A 16,767-nucleotide genomic window follows, 5' to 3' on the forward strand; every position below is an offset into this window, starting at 1 on the left:
TAAACTGGAAAAAAAACGTTCCACTGTGACCTATTTAAAAACAACAAAATTAGCTATAGGTATAATAATATTACAATGAACATTATATAACATTTCAAATATTTATATATTTTTGGAACTAAAATACGAGTATTACTTAAAATCAAAGATTATAAAATAGTGTAAGACAGATCGTCGTAACTCAATTTGTACCCTAACTTTTCCCTTACACGTTACTTTTGAACACTTCCAACGAATATTGGATTTGTTTTTTTTCTTAAAATTGTATATTCAAACCCATTTTTAAACATTTTTAGTTTAGTTATTTGGTTTTTGCTCATTTTATATGATTTTAGAGTGAATAGGAACTTGTAATACTGTGATACCAAACACATGTCTCATACTGATCACGATCATGATTCGCAATTTAAAGTTTTCAGCAATTTAATTTTATCTCATCTTTTAAAATATATTTCCTGGTTTATTTATACTCTACAAAGTGTCCACGATATGCAACTCAAACAATAGATAGTACAAACTGTCCGTTTACCGTTATTTTAGTGTTTTATGCTAATAATCATTCGTCATTTTAAAAGAAAAAATTGATAAATCGTATAATTATTAACCCGTATATTATAGTCTGTAGTATAGTCCTATTCTTTTAAAAACAAAATAAAATTAACTGAATTATCTGAAAATATTTATATTTGTTTTAATCATAATATTAAGTACACTATGTGTCAATCAATGTAGCTAAATCAAATAAAATAAAAAAACTATTTTATATGTAAGTACTCAATACTCTGTAGTTTAAGTGAATCCACTAGCTGTAAATATTACGGTCTACATTTTACATACTATTCTATAATAATATTCTATAATTTGTACATAAGCCACATTTAAAAAAAAATCTGGTACTATAATAAATGTGGTATTATGTAACTCAAATCGAATAAAAATAGAACAAAAACAAGGAATAACGTTCATTTACTGTGTTATTTCACGGTTTTAAGAATACATAATACTACATAATAATATAATAAATATAAGTCTCATGGACGTAGCTAGAATTTCATTCAAGAGAGGGCAAATTAAGGGGGTACATTTTTCAAAAGTATTTATTTATATTATTGTTTTTTAATTATATCAATGACAATCGTTTATAGTCTTCGCAAAATCAAGCTATTATATCGATCGCTAAAGTGATTTTAATGTAAAATATAAACGTTTTTTATAAATAAGTAGAATTCAATTTGAGGCGTAAGGTTGCCCCCTGCCCGCCATCACTACACCCATGTACAGCCTTATTATAGGTGGTCCGTTTCATATAGGTTTTTTTTTTATTAACAAAAATTACCATCTGTTTTAGCAATTTAGTTATTAGTAAGTAGTTTCAATAGTTTTATGATAAATTATAAATGTATAATTATTAAAAAAAAAAATAGAATGGCATAATGAGAGAGACTATCTATAATATCTATTGTTATAGCTAGATTGACTTTATAGAATTAATTGGTTTTATTTATTGATTTGAGCTATTCGTTTGAAAAGTCTTGATATCAACTTTTTTGATACGACCACGCATGGAGGGTTTTCAAAGACTGTGACTAGTGCGAGTGAAGATATATAATGTATGATGAAAAAAAAACCGATCTTGGCGGTACTGTAGTTAGATTTGTAACTGTGTTTGGATAGTCGTTGGATTTTAAGGTTCGAAAAAAAATTGTGACACAAAAACCATTAATCAATCACACCACTCCGTCTGAATTTATAGCTAACAACTTCGTTATGTAGGTACGTACTTTCCTCTTATCTGATAGTTTCACTGCTGGGTACAACGTACACTATGTGAGGCTTTATTGGGGGGAGTGAAGGTGGTGTAGTAAAAATGTGTTTACACATTTACCTCTAAATTGTATTACACTTAAAAGTGATAGTATAATATCGGTATTGAAAAATAATTACGGTCATAAACGGTCGGAGAAGGTCTGTGTTCAAAGATTGCGGTACACATTATTATTATCTTCTCACAGAACGTACCTAAACTATTACGCTAATACGCTAATAATAATGTTATTATTATTAAAGTATATCCGGAATCCAATCTACAATATTCAATCGCCGCAACTCGGATGAAATATAACAATAATAATACATCGGTCAATTAATCGTTACAAGTTAATAAAATATAACGTTTAGCGATGTGTAGTATACGTATAAATAATAATAATGACTGCTATAGTTCGGACGAGGCGACAATACAAAAAAATCTATATAAAACGCGAACAGCAATAATTCAAATAACTTTGCTCCAGATATTAGAATGATACGAGTCCTTTTTTTTTTTTAAAAAAAAAAAACGTTTTAATCACAAATTGACCTCTGCGTGAGATCGGCGTACCTATATACTGCCCTAACCGTTATAGCTCCGGCAAAAGAGACGAGTGGGCATTGACGTGACGCAGGTTCATTAAAGAGATACGTAATATATATAGGCTAAATGTATATTTTATGATATAAACATATTGTTGTGTTGCATCGTTCGCATATTATTATTATTATTATCTTATATTAGCCACACACCGGTATACTATGTATATTATATCGTATAGTGCAAAACTACATGTCTACATTCGCGTATATATATATATATTATAACGATATAAACGCGTACACGATATAGAGTTTAGTTAGGTGACATTAAATGCGCAATTTGAATGTATAATATATACGCGTACAGTATATTATAATATACACGAATGAATGTGTGATACATTCGTCGAGAAAACAAACACATTACAATATATAGGTGTACGGCGTGTACCGGACAAGTGTAAAATACGTCTGAATACACAGCGACTAAGTATACGCGTATGGGTGTATGTATGTGTGTGTGTGTGTGGTGTGTGTATACATCTGTTGTATTCGTAATGCGAATTCTTACAAAACTTTGCAGACACTTTCTGAATTGCAACAGTGAAATCGTACCTATTTATAATTTTCACGGTTATTCGAAATAATAAACATCGTCGCGTGTATTTGCATATTTTGTATATTATTGTTATCTATTCGATTTATCACGCTGGATATGATATGACGAAAAGGCGGACATTACCTAGTCAAAAAGTTGAACTTTCAAAATAGTTTAGTTTAAACGAGTGCTGCGGTCGAAATAAAAATACTTGTGTTCTCGTCGGTTTTAAAATAATAATCTGTCAAGTCGAAATAGTATCGTAGGTATTTGCACAAAATTATATTATAATATTATATAACGTGATATCCGTAAGAACTAGTTTAAAAAAAAAATACGTTGGAAGAATTTGGCCACACGTCAACTTGTTTTAAGCAGAGCATTAGTTTGACATTTTTTTTTTCCATATCGACTTTAAACTTAGCGAGTTATGCCTACTATACTTACTTGTAAACTATCGATTTGTAACTTATTGACGTTGACTTGTTCACTTGACTCAAATTAATTTAAATTAAATGTTTTCATTAAATTTCTCACTTTTGGTAATATGACGGTAAATAATATAATTACCCTACAGAATATTTTAACCTTGATCGCATGTCCACACTCCTGCACATCGTTTCGTTCAAAATATATTATACGTACTGAAGGACAACTAACTAAACCAATAACAGTATCGGAAAGTCGATACATTTTAGACTAAAACGATTAAAAGAAAATATTAAATTGAGGTTTGCATTACCAAATTATAACATCGAGAACTTAAGTAATTATTATCCTAATTGTATTTATCGCTGCTGTTGATATTACTGTATTAACTTTACCGAACATAGTAAAATTAACTAAATATATAAATAAATAAATAAATAAAACAATTTCTCTTTAGGAATGAAGATGAATCTTAGAAAAAACTTGTAAATCCAGTTTTCAGGATTTCAATACTAACATATTATTTTATGGAAACGATAACGTTTTTAATTCGTTTATGGAAATCAAATTTAATAGGCGTAGGTACAATATATACCTACACAATGTAATGTAAACGGCACGTAATATGTGTATAGCTCAACAGTATTTACAATAATCGAAACATTGTCAATATTTTATTACTATATCAATTGGAAACGATTGTCGTTAAATACATTTTTAAGTTTATTGTTATTCGATTTACATAATATAACTACTTCCTTTTCTATATTTTAAACTGTTGTAATAGTCGTTTTTTTTATTGTTTATACGTTTTATTGGACGACATCGAGTGTTATAAATTATAATATATACTATAACGTGACACACGATGAGTATTTTTTACGCAACCGCTTCAACTTTGACAGTTCACTCAGTTACGTCTGCTTCACTATAATAATTATCGTTTTGACCCGATCATCATTGTTGTAATAATATTATATTGTATATAGGTACACATCTTCATAACTGTACTTTAATAATCGTATGAAAGTACGTGCGATCTCAGTGGTAGGTATATATTATATATATATATAATTATTTATATTATACTTACTTATATAGTATCTATCGAACGGGTAACATGCGCAGCCTGCAAAAGGTAAGAAAAAACGGGCACGTGTCCGTCAACGTTATTTTATACTTATTTATTTCTGACGCGAGGAACGTAGGTACCTATATAGATAATGGTAATATTATTTTTTTTTACGACCAAAAGTGATCTTTACTTTACACACCTATTACTTCGTATTTATTAGTGTTTAAATAATATATTTATAATATGTGTATAGATATATATATAATTAATTATTATTATTCAAGTCCTGTACAGGTTCATTATCCTACAAACCGAGGATAAAAAAAAAATAAAAATAAAACTTCTTACGCTCAAATACGACGAGTGTACTATGAACAGTGAACAGTACGAGTCTATCATTAAACTTCTACATAAACTGGGTAGAGATATAACGGATAAGTATCTGTTTTTTGTTTGTTTGTTTGTTTTTTTTCTTTTTTATAAACGATATTTAGAAATAATTACGTATAATTTATTGTCCGATGTTATTATCAGTAGGTTTAATGTGTGTACAAGTTGAATACTTTTCAAATATGCGCATAAAATGATTAATACAATTTTATTATTATTATATTTTAAACGTCCGATAAATTTCATTTACTGTTTTAAACATATATACCTACTCATTACACGTTTTTAAATGGCATAAATACACAACGACGAGATTAATAATTTTTATGATAAAAATAAATAATCCTTTTTCCAAGAAAAATAATTTATTAATATTTGAATAGATACATAGTACAAGTACATACTATTATATGTAGGTATCTATAACTAGTATACCTACGCATAGTTATTTATTATTTTTAAAATATCGTCGTTAAGTGTCTACATATACAAGAAATACTACATATTAGTGAAGATTTAACAATTATTAATAAAATATATTATTTAGCGTTTTCGATAATAATATTGCGCAATTTACAGAACGGTACCTATATTTTAGAATGTTAGACAGATTCAATAATGCTTTTAGATGTTCACTGATTAGGTATGTATAGTTAACAACCAATTTTAATTCCTTTCCGATTTAGATACGAAAAGTATTGGAATTACGCGAAACACTGAACGTAGCTTAATTATAAGGGAAAACTTGCCTCGATTAAATCGAATTATCAATACTATGATTTGGGTCGTACTTATCTTATATAAAATCGAAAAATATCGCTGCCGTGCCTATACTTGCTGTGATTGATTACCTATACCGCGTACAAAGTGGAACTCAGCCGAACTCAACAATCACTGTGACAGGCTTAAGAAGATTAAGTTGTACAAAATTTGTATAGAATGTCGAATTTCGGTGAAGTTCTAATCTTTCGCCGGAAACGTCGGTGAGGCTTCCGACAACCGTACTGTTTATGGTATTCGTAGTGAGCGAGTATTCACTAAACTTTCCATCGGATAGCTAGTTTTATGAAACGGTCATCGTCACGGTTTTCTCTGTGACTGTATACTGCAACGTCCAACTTTTGATCGCACAATTTTCACGTTTTTCGTATTATCTAGTGTACGTATAGTATACAAGATAATTCCATCAAGAGTGCTCATAATTTTAATTTAATATAATAAATTAATATTTAAAAACATTATTTTTTGATTCTTGAGATTTATTTTGCTACATTCAGTGACAACACAAACTTCTGTTTTTTTTTTTTTTTTTTAAGAATCAGAATGAGAAATAACGTTTTTTACCTTAAATATTAAACACTGGTTAGTTGTTTTAGAAATGTTTTCATTTACTTTTTTGAATTAGTTATTGAAATTTTCATTCTAAGAATAATAGTTTAAAAAATATTTGCAAATATATAAAATATAATATGTAATATTGAAGATTGTTGATATTTACATATCAATATTTAATTCTGCGTAGTTTTTTTATATAATTCATAATTTTGTAAAAATGTTTAACAACTTCTTATTTTTTAGCCCATTAAATTTAAATAGATTTGTATCTGATATATTTAACTACGGATGCTGTACATAGTAGGTATATTTTGATAAGCTATAAACATAACCCTAGTATACTAATATTTACATAAGCTTTAAAGTAAACTTTAAACAGTTGCTTTTTAAAATAACTTTATTTGTACATATTTCAAATTATTATTTTATAAGTACAATTTTTATAACACTGATGATTTACTGATACGCACATAAACAATTTTTGAATATGTAGGTAATTCAAATATTTAATATGATTTGGTTATTGTTACAGGTTTAACCTAGTCATAATATTTGTTATATATCGTTTGGTGGTCAAGAAGTACCTCTGAATAATTATAAAGTGTTGGTGGTTTAAATCTATCGATTTTAATCAAAGATGAAAGAAGTATTACTCATTTTAAAAATGGCAAGTTAAATTCATCGGAACATAAGATTTTTTTAATGCTTAATTACTAATTTTTTGAAAACATTAAATCTATTAACATTACGTCTTAATTATTTTTATTCCATACAATCATTGAGTAAAATATACTGATTGATTATTTGAAAAGCAGAAAAGCAAACCGGTCGTGGTACCTCATATATAGATTTAGAATTTATTTCGATAGCATGTGTGACGTGAATTGTACTTGACGAATCGCCAGTACTACCTACTAATATTTTTCTAAAACGCGTACAAACTATAAAAAATTCGTGTAATATTATAAAATAGAGGAGAAATTGAATAAAAACATTATAATACTAAAAATATTATTTAGAGTACCTTCGTGCTAATACATTTATACATTTATACAAATAGTATATAAATAAAAAATCATTAGTAATATTTATAGTTACCTATCGGCGCTATCACTATTTTGTTTTTTGGTTTGAATGAAAACAAAAACAAAACAAAGTATAAGCTTTTATACAAAATATGAATTTATTTTAAATTAAAAAAAAAAAAAAAATTGTACTGTAATATTTTATAATTAATTTTTTTAATTTACCAGATATGTCTAAGATTATTTTTTATGAATCAGCCGTCTGAGATATAACATCACGGATTCTGAATATAACTGAAGTGATGATCTCGGATTCTTCAAGACAGTATATTGTTATAATTACAGACATTTCAGGAATAGCAAGTGCAAGGTTGTAACTGAAAAAAATGTCGGGGGGGAGGGGGGGGGGTCCAATATTTTTGTAAGAATATCTAGATACTGAACACTTGTCATTCTTATCTATAATTTACGTTAAATATTTCTACTTTTAAAAATTTCAAGGGGCAGATCTTTATTCACCTACTTGAATAGGAATATAGCCAATAATTCAAACATATAAGTAAATTTATTTATTTTCACTTTTTTGCATTTTTAATCAAATAACTATATTGTTCTATCTCGTCATGTTTAAAACAGCCAAAACCACTGAATACACATAATCGTGGTAGTGGTTTGGCAAAAAAATTACTAGTTTTAAGAGGACGCAACACCGTACTATCTCTGTAGTTGTATTGTAAAATGTTCATCTAAAAGAAAATCGGATGAAAGCTTGGATACACATAAATGTCAATTTTTAGTAATTTTTTTTATTACCTGTCCAACAAAATATCTTTACTTCCAAAAGTTAAAAAAGTCACTTGAGAATTAGAACTGGGCATTTCAACACCTGGAATTTCAATTTCAATACCTATTGTTCTCTGTTGGACTTCGAATACTAATCTTCTCTATAGTGGTACTTCATCAAATAAAAAATTCTTTAAATTGTCCAAAAAAGCGCCATCACAATTATCATTTTCACAGTTTGATCCTATCGAATGGTTAGACGTACAGTTGTTTATTAACAGTGTTTTAAACGATGAAATAAATATAGCTGGTACTTGTTTCATATTCCTGACTCCATGACTACGAATAGAGCCGACATTTTCAATCGGGTTTTGATTAAAATTATACGAATGCAAAATCACAATCAAGAAGTCGTTTACAATTAATGTGCAAATTTTCTTTTATTGTCTTTATCCAATCAGTAGTTATCGAAGGAACAATAATCTTGTTTGTTGTTACATATCCCATTAAATTAAAAACGATTAATTATTAGACGGATAAAATACAAATTAATTCATAATGGTAATAATATATGTATATATATTTTAATATTATATATTATTAATAATTATACGGGTTAGTATAAATGACGATGAAAAAAATTCTTATTTTAATTTGTTTTTATAAAAATAAGTAGGTAGTGATATCAGTATATCACGAGTTGTAGGAAAACATATAATATCGTAAAATACGACTTCCAATTCACAACAATCAGAGATACTGTATGTTTATAGGCTGTATTTATTATGAATTTTCTTTAAATTTAAGCAATACTAAAATAAATTACATAATTTAATTTTAGTAACTTCTATTTTTCACTATTTTAACTGAAATAAACTACAATAATAACTGATTCCAATTATCAATCACTGTTAAAAGATTATACACCCTAACAAAATGTATTAAAATTAAATTAAATGAGCATCTATCATAATGTTAAGTACCTATATAAAAATTAGTGAAAAAAATGATTTGTTATTACACATAAACAAAGAGGAAAAAATTGTATAACTATACACAAATATACTCGTATTTATAATTATGTTTATGTTGACCAATAAAAATTATCATTTCCTTTCATTGCATATAAAGACAACAATATTATAGATACTTAATTCAAAAAAGTTTGAACCAAAATAGATTTAAAAATATAATATAGATACCGTAATAATAAACTTAAACTTTATACCTAGTATAGCAAATATTAAAAAATAAAAAATGCCTAAATAAGTATGCACTTATACACTAAAAACTGGATAAATATGCATTTATATGCGCTAAAAATCTGAAAATATGTTCATTAAAAGATATAATATATAAATTAAAAAATAAAAATATTATAAGTACATTTTGGAATAACAAAAAATTTCCATTCATATTTATAAAAGTTATATTTTATTTGTTTAATTAATGTAATTAATATCATTATGTAATTCTCTAGTAAATACTATAACCTAGAATATTTACAAAATTTAAAAAAAAATTGATTTAAGCTTGATTCTCTCCAAACAAGTTTATACAACTTTATTATGTACTAAATAATTAATTTGTTATTTTGTTACTATTTAAAATCCATTTGGCTGGATACTTTCATGGTAAACAATATTTTTCGCACTGTGTTCGAAATCTGAATATTTCTGATCCTATAAAATCGAGTACCTTTTATTATAGTCAGTAGAGTACTTTTTAGTTTTTATACCTAGATAACGATGATTTTTCAAATCAAAACCATAATCATATTCTGAAGCACTTTTTCTATAATATTCAGGTGATGTACAGTACTGTCTTTATAGTGTGTTACTTTTGTTACGATTGTGCTCTGAACGTAATAACTATTATAATACTATGTACCTCCGACGTTGCAATATTTTATTGTATATTTTTGTAATAGCTGTATATTAATATAATGAGAACATTATCGTATACGATATTCAGTATCGAACACCCGAGCGAAAATTCTATTATTTTTTTTTTCATTATTAACTTTTAACTAAAGGGACGTTAGTCCCTAATTGATTTAATTGGATCTCGTTTTTCGGTAAATAAATAAAAACGACCTACTTATATTTTTTTTATCGTATTTCAAAATGAAATCAATACAAGACGCGTTGAATCAATAATGATAAAAAAAATTACATTAATTCGCTTACCTACCTATTTTACGTGAAAAAACTTGTTTTGTGTTTGATATTAAATTATGATGCGTTTTAAAATTTTGAGAACCAGTAATAATAATGGTGTATAGTCAGTGTTCTTTTTTCTTTAATTTCCAAACCAAATTAATACAAATATGTACGGTATGCCGTATGCGCATAACGTAAATATCAAGAAGAAATGATTTATTATCCTAAAAAGATATTTTTATTTGATTTAGGAAATATTTATTGACCAAGGTTAGTAAATTTAATGTTGAATTCAACATATTATATCGTTATTACATGTCGTGTTTACGACGTCGGCGTACATTTAAAATTTATAATCATAATGATTTATAAACGTTCGTATTCAATATTCATATCCGTTATTGGAACCGTGTTATTTATTTTAACTTAGAGTTACACAGTATCCGCTGTAGTGTCAGTAAAACAATGAAACTGCAAGATTGTAGAACCTTATTGTCTATAAGGCTATTATACATAATGACATTTTAGAATTGAATCGTTCAAAAATATTTTATATCCGACCATTAATAAAAATTAAAGCATAATCACATGAGTATAAATACCTATAATGCATTCATACATGTATTTTATAAAATAATAAATAATTTGTACTTTGTGACTATCAAAATTTTTTCAACTTATTTTGAAATATGAATGGAATTGACCTTAATTTTTTTTATATACAGTGCCGATCTTGATCTTGCTCAAAATATTATAGACGATAAACCTTATACTATGAAAAATACACCTAAAATAGTAAAATAATACAAGAAAAACACAATATGTATGATTATGTATCAGTAAAGTACATAGAATTCGTTTGTGGGTGGTTACCATTTATATAATTACATTATATTTTTATATATTTACATTTATATATACATTTATATATATATATATATATGTATATAAATTGTATAAAATAATATTCCATAAAGAAATGATTATACAAATCAACGGGATGGGGGTTAAACTCACTACTCCTGAACGCCACTGGCATGTTTATTAAGTATGTCCTAGAGAGTAAAGTAATATGTACTATATATGTATGTATGCTATATATGTATATGCTTATAGATTATTTTATTATTAAAATAATTTGTCAATTAAAATGTATAATATTGCCGCATATTTTAATCTTATATCGATGAATGGTCGCGATCCTACCAAAAGTTTTGGGCAAAAACATTTATTGAGATTTATCAGATACCTTTGGTACTAAGTATTACCATTATATTGGGTTTATCATTTTACTGATATTCGTATTACTATCAGTAATATTACAACATTATTATATGCATTATTTTTATAATTACCTATTAAGTTGTTTTTATGTGAGATAATAGTCCATTCAAAAAACAGAAATGGTTATTTTATTCAAATATTTTGTTTTTTAGTTTAATTAATTAAATTTACTAAAAATAAACATATCAAATACAATTTAGTATTTACATTATTTTATTTATTAGCATGCTACTTCTACAGGTGCATTGTACTTTAAACCGTGGCAGGTACCTAATAGGTTTGAATTTAATTTTTAGTTAATAAAAAAGAATAATTTAACGAATTCAATATTGTGTAATACCATTTTATATTGCATTTAAATTCCCATAAATTTGAACCATAGTAAAAAGTATTTTTATGGAGATACTGCATTTTGTAAAGTTTATTTTTCTTTTAAATAGTTTTAGACAAAAAGCAATATCTCCTTAAAATTGAAAAAAAAGCAAAAATAATGAACCGAGTTCAAAAAACAATAAATAAGGATGACTAATAATAAACGATAAAAAGTGGCTTAAACAATGATTTCATTGTGAACAACTTTTTTTCCAACAATTCAATTATTGGAGATATTGATTGTTCCACTAAGAAGGGCTGTATTAAGATAATACTCGTTTTCACCAGATGACATTTCTACCGAAAAAAAGTTTGGTAAGCAATGATTTAAACTTTTAGACAATGCAAATAAGAATATTTATATTGATATATATGCGCATTACTGTGATTTAGATTGTAATAGAGCTTTGTGATTTGTAAATAATCGCGATGAGTGTACATTATTATTAGATAGGTACCTATAGTTGGCTAAATATATACTTTACCGAGTTAATCGTGGATAAAGGAAATAAAATCTGCGTCGCAGCTATATTCATACTTGTCAAAGACACATAAAAATGGTATCAAGTGAAGTTCAACCGTATAATACTGTGTATAGTACATACCTAATATTTTTAATATTGTCTGATTCGTTAAAATTTAACTGATTGATCAATTATATATTATAATTTATTTATTTTATATATTATTCGACTTACACATACTATTACTACCTATTATGATTACTTGTATTACAAATTTAATGACCTTTTTAAACATTTGAAGGTATTGGATATTACTGATACATATATATATTATATATATATGAAATTATAATAATATAATGATTATTGAACAAATGCTTATTTTAGTGTGTTCTATATACATACGTTTTGATTGTCACGTTTGTGCGTGGGTCCCAGACAATATACGGTTATTCGGCGGAAATGCTGTGAACGGCGTCTTTTTCGTTTTTAAAGGCTATAAAAAAATCATGACGTCGTCCAATATTATAATCGCCGTGACTATATATTATAATAATAATACTCGGCTGGTGTGCGCGACCTGCAGTCGACGCAATAACGATTAGAACCGATAGATTTTTTTTTTCAAAAAAAAAAAAAAAAACTACTCTAACGTAATATAACAAATCGTAATGATTTTACTATAATTTACGTTCGTCGTTTCGATCTATATGCCGAGTTCTCGGTATTCGCATCATAACGAATCTCGGAGACCTGAGTAGTTTTTAATTATACATCATATAGTATAAAATATAATAATAATTAAATAGGTAATATAGCGGCGGTTCGCAGTACGCGAGTAAATAGATATATACGCGCTATATGCTAGCAACAGTTATTTATTATTATATTAATACGTACGTTTTTTTTTTATTTTAATCTCCCGAACATCTATTATGTTAATTTTTCGCAATAACACACTCTTCGGAATGTCACCCTTCAATATTTTTTTATGTTTAAAAAACATCGCGCGGTTATTATATTATAATATAGCGTCGTCTAAAAAAAAAATACACGCACAACCGCGCAGATTTATACCGGGAACCGCTAACCACTATTATAATATTACCTATATATATATAATACCTACTTTTGCCGATAAATCGAGACATCCGAACGCGGACAATCGCGTCGCGTAATATATGTATAAACGTAGTCGTAGGTACCTATGTACAAAAAGAAAATATACGTTTCAACAATAACGTTGTAATATACGTGGCACGGGCACGCAACGCGGTCGCGTCTTCGTTTTATTTTAAACATATTTTTTATAACGTATAAATATAATATATAATAATATTAAAACAGCCGTTTACGTTACTAGTCAGCGATTTTCTATTACGAAATTAGGTTAGAACCGCGCGCAGTGGGTACCCATTAAACGTATTATAACTAACGACGACGACACGAAGACGACGCTAGAAACCGCGATTGATAATTTATCGGTGTAATAATATCTAATACGTCCGGGAAACGCGTATAATATTATAGTCGTGTCGTGTGTGGGTCTATACGTTTGTTAGATCGGTTTATAAATAATTATAATAATATATATATATATATATATATATATATATAATATATATGTACCACTTTCGGCTAAAACATATATATAGGTAATATAATAAACGTCTCGACGGTAATGAATAATTAAAAAAAAAAAGAGAGGACGACTCTGGACGACGACGACGATAATTATTATACTACCGTAATATTATATTATATTATGTTTGTGCAACAACATTTTTCGACTACGAATATTTAAGGGGTAAGAACACGCGGACGAGAGCACGAAAAATGTGTGTACCTACTACGCGCGGTTTTCAGCATATTATAATATAACGACGGGCCGGCGACGTACCGTTAATTTTAATGAACTTAAATTTATTGGTCGTCACAAATCGTTTGGTTTCCGCAAAACCAGTCGTGAACGTAAGTATGTATACCTACGTATATTTGAATCGGGTCTCCCATCGAGTTGCATACAGCGCATCGATCGTGAACACCGTATATACGAGCTGACCGTCTCTTCCGAGGAATTGGCTTGTTTCGCGGATAGAACGTACCTATATAATATATAGTCATTATTAATATTACAAAACGCACACATTATTTCGGTTTTGCTTTACGGTCGGTCGTGGTACGTCTGGTCGTAAAAAAGTAGGTTAGGACGATGATAACGTTAATACACATATAAGCACTATAGCGCGAGTGGCGCATATTTATGATGCTGACGTTTTTGTCATCGATGTAATATATTAACAATAATAATTTATCAATACTCGCTTATAATATACAGACGACATCGTAGTTTTACATTAATCATAAGAATATTTGACTCTTTGACACGCTTCTCGAACCGGTCTATTATAATGTTCGAATCCTATTCGTAAATATATATATGGAAAACCAAACTTTCAAACTCCACTCAAACGCACAATGTGTAGGCACAGGAAATTTATTCATTTTTCGTTGTTTGTACTGTCAATTAATTTTCACGAGTCATAGTTCATAAAACTGGGACCGCCAATTCTATATAGGTCCGGTTATTCGAAACAAACAGATACGAATATTTGATAATATTATCAAACTGCAGTGTACCGATAACCCACGCCATCATACATTATTATATGTTTTCTGAAAACTGTTAAAATAAAAAAAAGATCCATTTATCAATGAAATCGACAATCGAGGCGTTCAAATTTTACAGCAGCGAAATAGTTCGTACAAGTAATATAACGTACCCAACTATGTGTTATCTACTATAGCCTACTTAAAAATGATGTTGTGGGCACATATTATTATTAAGATAAATCGTTAAAACACACTTTTTTTTTCTTTTAAAATGTATTAAATACCATACGTCATTATGAATTAATTTCTGTGTAATTTACCATAATGAGCACAAACGAGGATAAAAAAAAAGTGAGAATTTGCTCATTTGTATAGTACGTCTCGAGTATATATGAAACAACGCATGTTAAAAAATGTTCATCGCTTATTTTTAAAAATATGTTTTCTTCGAATTAAGTATAAAAAGTATTAAATATAAATAAATATTAATACTTGAAACTAAATTATTTTATTTGAAATCATTTCGAGGCGATCGTAATTCAAAACCGTTTGTGGATATTTATTTGTCGTGTCTAACATTAAATTACCCTTATTAGTTAAACTTAAAGGCATTTGAAAATTTCTATTTTTTTACATACAAATATCGATAAAACAAATGTGTGCTTAGTCAAAATATCGTAAATAGCGACAGTATTTTTATAAATGTTCACAATATATTATGCATTTAAATTTAAAATGTTGACTAAATTAGTAAAACCTCCAAATAATTTTATAGTTAGAAATTTTTAAACAATTTTATTTTTACATCTAACATTTTAAAATTTATTACAAGATTCTTCGTGAGTTTTTCTCTATAATAAAAAAGTTACTTAAATATTATATACGTATAAAAGTTACATTTTTACTGCATTGGGTATTATTACCTGTATTTTTTCTCAAACGATTTTCGTTATTTTATTGAAATTCAAAATCGTATAAACGTAAAATGTATATAAACACTCGATATTTTCACCTAATGTTTATTGCGATCTTTTTCTAAGTATACAATTTCGAAAATATTATCCCATTTATAATAGTCATTAATCCCTGCTTGCACTATGAACTCATTACATAATTAGCTGCACCAACGTTGAATTCATTGTCATGCGTCTACAAACAGTAAAAATATTTCGTTACATTATCGATTTTCTTTTTAAATATAAAAATTGAGCGTGTTTTTTTTTTGGAAACTTTAGTGTTTTTTATTTCATCTTATCATGATTTATAAAATTGTACTGCATGTGTGTGTGTGGAAATGTAAAATTCAAATCGACTATAATTATTATTCAGAGGAAAAATGTAACTTGAAGGAATATTTTCGATTAGTTTTGAGAGTAGGACATCCGGCTTTACGCGCGTTAAGCTGGATTTCTCTATAGATTGCGGCATAATATCATTTGGTACAGTGTGTATCCACTACCTACATACCTATAGATGGCGGAAAAAACTGAAAACTGAAATTTATCAACAGGTAAAAATAATATCGATAAATTATATAAGTATACATTATATTACAATATAATATACATCGATGACATCGGTGAGCAAATATGATCTGTTTTATAAATAAATATATATATATATGTAGGTACATCAGAATGATATGCAAATTTCTCTATTTCATATTATAATATGTACCTACCTATTATACGCTTGTACACAACACGAATCGAGATTATGCCCGTGTGGTTGGTAAACATCATAGTGATGTTATTATTTTGCATAAATATTTGTCACTGTTTCAACTGAAACAAACTTCAGTGCTTCCGGAACCGGCGGCGGGAGTGTTTGTATCATTGTTGATGTATTATAAATTCTATTAGCACTGCAGTGCAGCGTCTACCCC

At 27.6% G+C, this 16,767-nt stretch overlaps 1 long non-coding RNA gene across 1 annotated transcript; it reads right to left on the reverse strand.

Moving 5' to 3' along the window:
• Positions 1 to 7,750: 7,750 nt before the first annotated feature.
• LOC126552699 (uncharacterized) lies at positions 7,751 to 8,309 on the reverse strand. The gene is made up of 2 exons (XR_007606116.1): positions 8,018 to 8,309; positions 7,751 to 7,950 (listed from the first exon to the last, which is right to left on the reverse strand). It is a non-coding gene; the product is annotated as an uncharacterized LOC126552699 (long non-coding RNA).
• Positions 8,310 to 16,767: the final 8,458 nt, after the last annotated feature.

The sequence above is a fragment of the Aphis gossypii genome, chromosome X (genome assembly GCF_020184175.1).
Source record: "Aphis gossypii isolate Hap1 chromosome X, ASM2018417v2, whole genome shotgun sequence".
In the NCBI taxonomy this organism is placed as follows: Eukaryota; Metazoa; Arthropoda; class Insecta; order Hemiptera; family Aphididae; genus Aphis; species Aphis gossypii.